Here is a 6,930-nt window from a genome sequence, read left to right as displayed (position 1 = left end):
ATTTATATGCAATGCAATTCCCATGAAATGAAAACCTGTAGTTTCCACTTGCATATACTTTAACTTTCATTTCTTTTCTATTTTTATTGGTTATTTTATTTATTTACATTTCAAATGTTGTTCCCATCCCTGATTTTCCCACCCCAACCTCCCCATCTCATCCCCTCTCTGCTTTGCCTCTATAAGTGTGCTTCCCCACTCATTGACCCATTCCCACTTCACTGTTCTATTGTTATCCACTTACTCTGGAGAATCAAGCCTGAGCAGGACCAAAGGCTTCCCCTCCCATTGATTCTAGGTAAGGCCATCCTCTGCTACATATGTAGCTGGAGCCATAGGTCCCTCCATGTGTACTCTTTGGTTGGTGGTTTAGTCTCTGGAAGATCTAGGTGGTCCAGTTATCTGATATTGTTCTTCCTATGGGGTCACAATCTCCTTCAGGTCCTTCAGTCCTTCCCCTAACTCTTCCACTGGGGTCGTTGGGCTCAGTCCAATTGTTGGCTGTATCTGCACTTGTATTGATCAGGTAGGTGCTGGCAGAGCCTCTCAGGAAACAGCTATACCAGTTTCCAGCCAGCAAGTGTTTCCTGGCATCAGCAATATTGTCAAGGTTGGCTTTCTGCAGAAGGACATGGGATAGATCCGTAGGTGGGGCAGTCTCTGGATTGCCTCTCCTTCAGTCTCTGCTCCATTTTTTGTTCATGTATTTTCTTTAGACAGGAACATTCCTATTCTAAAATTTTTGAGATGGGTAGATGGCTCTATCCCTCAACCATGCCTATCTACTGTAGATTGTCTCTACAGGCTCTAACACCCAATTTGTTCTGTATTTCAGCTAATGTCATCGCCATTGGGTCCTGGGAACCTCTTGCTTCCCTGGCATCTGGGATTTTCTGGTGACCCCCAGTTTCCCATTCCCTACTGTTACATATTTCTGATTAATTTCCTGGGACTCTGTACTTCTCTATGGTCTCTTTCAATATCTGATCCTGCTCCTTTTATATTCCCTCTTCCATCTCTCTCCCTCCCAGGTTCCTACATCCCTCTACCTCCCATGATGATTTTGTTTCCTATTCTAAGTAGGATTGAAGCATCCATACTTTGGTATTCTTTTTTCTTAAGCTTCATATGGTCTGTGAGTTGTAGAATGTTTATTCTGAGCTTTTGGGCTAATATCCACTTATCAGCAAGTACATACCCTGTACATTCTTTCGTGTCTGGGTAACCTCACTCAGGATGACAATTTTCTAGTTCCACCCATTTGCCTGTGAATTTCATGAAGTCATTGTTTTTAATCAATGAGTAGAACTCCATTATGTAAATGTACCACATTTTCTGTATCAAATCTTCTGTTGAGGGACATCTGGGATGTTTCCAGCTTCTGGCTGCTATGAACATAGTGTAACATGTGTCCTTGTTATATGTTAGAGCATCTTTTGGGTATATATGCCCAGGAGTGGTATAGCTGAGTCCTCAGGTCGTACTATGTCCAATGTTTTGCTGTAGTTTACCTCCTTGTGTTGGAGTTTTCCTTCTACTATCCTTTGTAAAGCTCCATTTGTGGAAAGATATTGATAAATCTAGTTTTGTCATGGGGTATCTTGGCTTCTCTATCTATGCCATTTTTGAGTTTTTCTGGGCATAGTAGCCTAGGATAGCATTTGTGTTCTCTTAGGGTCTGTATGACATCTGCCCAAGATCTTCTGGATTTTAGAGTCTCTGTTGAGAACTCTGATATAACTCTGATAGGTCTTCTTTTATGCGTTACTTTACCTTTTTCCCTTAGCACTTTTAATACTCTTTGTTTGTTCTGTGCATTTGGTGTTTTGATTTTGTTCTGTTTTGTTTTTCAAGACAGGGTTTCTCTGAGTAGCCCTGACTATCCTGGAACTCACTCTATAGACCAGGCTGGCCTTGAACTCAGAAATCCACCTGCCTCTGCCTCCCAAATGCTGGAATTAAAGGCATGCACCACCACCACCCAGAGGTGTTTTGATTGTTATGTGATGGGAAGAATTTCTTTTCTAATCCAATCTATTTGTGGTTCTGCAGTCTTATTGTATGTTTATGAGCATCTCTTTCTTTAGTTTAGGGAAGTTTTCTTCTATAATTTTGTTGAAGATATTTACTAGCCCTTTGAGTTGGGAATTTTTGCTCTCTTCTACACTTACTATTCTTAGTTTTGGTCTTTTCATTGTGTTCTGGATTTCCTGAATGTTTTGGGTTAGGAGCTTCTTGCATTTTATATTTTCTTTGACTGTCATGCTAAAGTCTTCTATGGTATCGTCTATGCCTGAGATTCTTTCTTCTATTTCTTATATTTTGTTGATGATCCCTGATCTCTTTCCTAAGTTCTCCATCTCCAGTGTTGTCTCCCTTTGTGATTTCTTCATTTTTTCTATTTCTATTTTTATATTCAGGATTTTTTTCAATTCCTTCACCTGTTTGTTTGTGTTTTCCTGTACTTCTTTAAAGAATTTATGTTTCCTCTTTAAAGTCTTCCACCTGCTTACCTGTACTCTGTATTTCTTTAAGTGAATTATTTATGTCCTTCTTAAAGTCCTCTATCACCATCATGAGTTGGGATTTTAGATCATAATCTTGCATTTCTGGTGTGTTGTAGTATCCAGGGTTTGCTGTGGTTGGCGAACTGGATTCTGATGGTGCCAAGTAGTATTGGTTTCTGTTGCTTATGTTCTTATACTTGTCTCTGATCATCTGGTTATCTCTGGTGTTAGCTGGCCTTGCTGTCCCTAACTGGAGCCTTTCCATCCTGTGAGTTTGTGGGCCAGAGTGTGTCTCTGGGTATGATAGGGATGGGGAGGGCTAGAGCACAGGATCCATTCCAGGTCACAGATGTGAACTGGAAAGAGTGTATGTCTTTGGCTGAGCAATAGTTCCTGCATCCCCTGGGCCCTGGGCAGGTCCGAGTTAGGCCAGGTATTGGGATGGATGTGCTTTTCTCACCTGTGAGCCTGGGTGTGTCAGAGTTCTTGGGGTTCAAGCTGTCTCTGGTGTGAGTGGGATGGGGAGTTCTGGAGAACAGTATTCACTCCCAGGCTCCGATGTGAACCAGAAGCTACTTTCATTTTCTTATTAATTTAATTATCTTACAAATAACTTAAAAATATTGAAACAAGTTCACAATGTTGTATTTTACTCATCTCCCCAGTCATATCATAGTAAGTTACCATAGACAACAATTTCCTCCAGAGTTATCCTTTCCCATCCATTACCCCATTTTATTCCTCCTTTGCTATTTCCTTTCTTTGATAAAGTGGTTTATCCATCTGTTTTTAAAATTCTTGTCATTTAAAACAAATTGGAAATTGCTTCTTATCACTATATTTGACTATACTTATTTTTGAGTGTTCAAGTATGTGTGTGTTTATGTGTGTACTTGGTATAATAACATGTGTACATGCAAGTATGTGTACATGACTTTGTATAACATGTGCAGAGGCCTGGAGAGGATGTTTCATGTCATGTTCTATTACACACATTATTTATTTCAGAATGTGTTTCTCATTGCAGCTTGAGCTAGGCTGGTACCCCAAAAAATTCAGAAGTTTTCCTGTATCCATATTCTAGAGTATTGGGTTATAGAATACTTGCATGTGGTTACATCTAGCTTTTTACATCAGTTCTGGTATTCAAACTGAGGTCTTGATGCTTGTGCAGCAAGTGCTCTGACCCATCGATTCATCTACTTTTGGCCATTTTAAAAAATTATAATTTCTTTTGCAGATTCAATTATTTAAATACCAGACCCTCACTCATGAGTGGTGTTTTTCAGAATGCAAGATAAACTATGATGCCAGGACAATATTTTGCATTACATCAACTTTTACTAGTATATAATGATTATCTTAAATGCTGACTTATAAAATCAGGATATTTTTCAATTTGTATTTTAATTGTTTATGCAGTTTATGAACTTGCCTTATCTAACATATATTAGAAATTTCTTTCATATATTTTAATTAACTAATCAATTAATTGTATGAGTGAGTGTGTGAGTAATTATAATCCATTACATTTGTGTGGAGATTCAAGGACCACTTTTAAAGTGGATTATCTGTTTCTACCTAGTGGTTTTTGGTACCATATTCGATGAACAGGTTTGGAGGCAAGCATTTTTAACAACTGAGTCATCTTACCAGCCCTAACTAGCTTATTCTCTCTTTTCTTATCATTGTTAAATTTGTTATTTTGCATTTTCATAAACTATAAAATGAGTTCTTATTATACTTACCTCTAACTCCAATTACCAAACTCCTCTTTCCTATAAATCCCTTTTCCTCATTGATATCTTTTTACTTTGTTTTATTAATTCACTGAATTTACCCAAGGCATTTAAACCCTGTGACCATAGATTTGGAACAATTGATTGGAGTTTAGTAACCTTACCAGTTGCCACTCTATTCCTCCCTGATGAACTATGCTACTGAAAGATTCTGAGAAGTAGGAGTTACTGTTGTCAGTTATTTATTATTCACCAATAACTTCCACTATCATCTTAGAGGCTTCATTCAGCAGCTGACTGAAATAGATGGAGAGACCCACAGCCAACCATTGCACAGAGCTCAGTGACTCTTAAGGAAGAGTTGGGGGAATAGTTGAGGGACTCAGAGGACAGGAACTCCACAGAAAGACCAATAGAGTCAACTATTCTGGGACCATGGGGGTTCAAAGATACTGAATCACCAACCAAAGAGCAAGCATGGGCTGGACCTAGTCTACCTATACATATATATAACAGAAGTACAGTTTGGTCTTCATGTTGGTCCCTCAACAATTGGATCAGGGTTTGTGTCTGACTTGGACTCTGTTACTTGCCTTTGGATTGCTTTCTTATAGCTGTGTTGTCTTGTCTGACTTCAGTAGGAGAGGATGCCCTTAGACCAAATGAGACTTGATGTGCCACAGTGAGTTGGTACCTGGGAAGGGGTGGGGGCTCCCTTTCTCTAATGAGAATGGGAAGGGGAAAAGGGGAAGGAGGTAGAAGGGTGAGATTGGAGGAGAAGAGGGAGGGGCTTCAATCAACATGTAAAGTGAATAAATAATGAAAATTTAAAAACTTTATTTCATTGATTCTTTGTCATATTTTCTTTGTCATCATTTTACTGATTTCTGCCCTCAGTTTGATTATGTCTTGCCATCTATGCCTCTTGGATGTCTTTATTTCTTTGTGCTAGGAATTTTAGGTATACTGCTAAGTTGTTAGTATAAGATCTTTCTAATTTCTTTATGAAGGCACATAGTGCTATGAACATTCCTCTTAGCACCATTTTCATTGCAACTCGTAAGTTTGCAGGGTGGTGGGAAGAATGCCTGCATCCATTTTCATTGGATTCTAGGAAGTCTTTAATTTCTTTATTTCTGCCTTGACCCAGTTGTCATACAGTAGAAACTTGTTCAGTTTCCATGAGATTGGAGATTTTCTGTTATTTCTGTCATTGTTGAAATCCAGCTTTAATCTGTGGTGATCTAATGGATACAAGGAGTTATTTCAATTTTCTTGTAACTGTTGAAACTTGTTTTGTGATTGAATAAGTCATTAGTTTTGGAGAAATGTCAATGAGGTACTGAGAAGAATGTATATTCTTTAGTGTTTTGGTGAAATGCTCTGTAGATACCTGTTAGCTCCATTTGTTTCATAACAACTGCTATTTCCATTATTTCTCTGTTTAGTTTTTGTCTGGATGACCTGTCCATTGGTGAGACTGGGGTATTGAAATCTCCCACTCTTATGTGGTTTGATGTTAGTAATGTTTCTTTTATGAATGTGGGTGCCCTTGAATTTGGGTCATAGATGTTCATAATTGAATGTCATCTTAAAAATTTCTCCTTTGATAAGTATGAAGTGTCCTTGCTCATCTTTTTTTATTAAATTTGGTTGGAAGTGTATTTTGTTAGTTATTAGAATGGCCACACCAGCTTGCTTCTTCAGTCCACTTGCTTGGAAAAAAACTTCTTCCAACCCTTTACTCTGAAGTACTATCTATGTTTGAGGTGGAGGTATGTTTCTTCTCTATAGTGGTAGGTTTGATCCTGTTTTCACATTCATTTTCTTAGTCTATGTCTTTTTATTTGGAGAATTGTGCCTATTAATACTGAGAGATATTAATGACCAATGTTTGTTTATTCTTGTTATTTTATTGTTGGTGGTGGTGGAATTGAAGTGACAATCAGGGGCCTATATAGGTCTGTTCTAGGTCCTCTGCATACATGTTATGGTTGTGTAGCTTCTTGTTCTTTTTTTGACTCCTAACAATGGGAGCAGAGGCTGTCTGACTCTTTTGTCTACTTGTGGGACCCTTTTTCTTCTCTTGGGTTGCCTTCTATAGCCTTGATATGAAGGTATGTACCTTGTCTTATTGTAATGTATGGTTGATATCCCTGAGATGGTTGCACTTTTATGAAGGGAAATGAAAGAGAGGAAATGGTGTAGAAGATACTGGGAAGAGAGGGGTGAGAGGAAACTGTGGTCAGGATGCAATATGAGAGCAGAATCAACAAACAAATAAATAAAATCTTTAAAAGATTTAAGAAAAATAAAAGGGAAGGAAGAAAATTTAATTTGTATATATGAGGGTAGGTAATATTTTCTAGTCGTACAAATGGAGGATATGGTTTCTCTTATTTTAATTTATATATACTAATTTAGCTCTTCTTCCCACATGAGAAAATTAATCAAAGTAAATAATCAGTTATCAGTTCTCTATAGCTAATAGCTTAGTTTTCAACCTCAAAACCTAAGGCTTATGAGAATTCTTGGGGACTACTGAGTTCCTGTGAAAAGTCATTTGTAAACAAAATAATTCAGAAGCATTTAGAGAACCTATTATAATATAATAGAAAAAGAAATAACAGTAATTTAGCTTTTCCCTCTCATTCTCTCTCTCTCTCTCTCTCTCTCTCTCTCTC

Source organism: Mastomys coucha, chromosome X (assembly GCF_008632895.1).
Source record: "Mastomys coucha isolate ucsf_1 chromosome X, UCSF_Mcou_1, whole genome shotgun sequence".
Classification (NCBI taxonomy): domain Eukaryota; kingdom Metazoa; phylum Chordata; class Mammalia; order Rodentia; family Muridae; genus Mastomys; species Mastomys coucha.
This window is presented reverse-complemented; position numbering follows the sequence as displayed.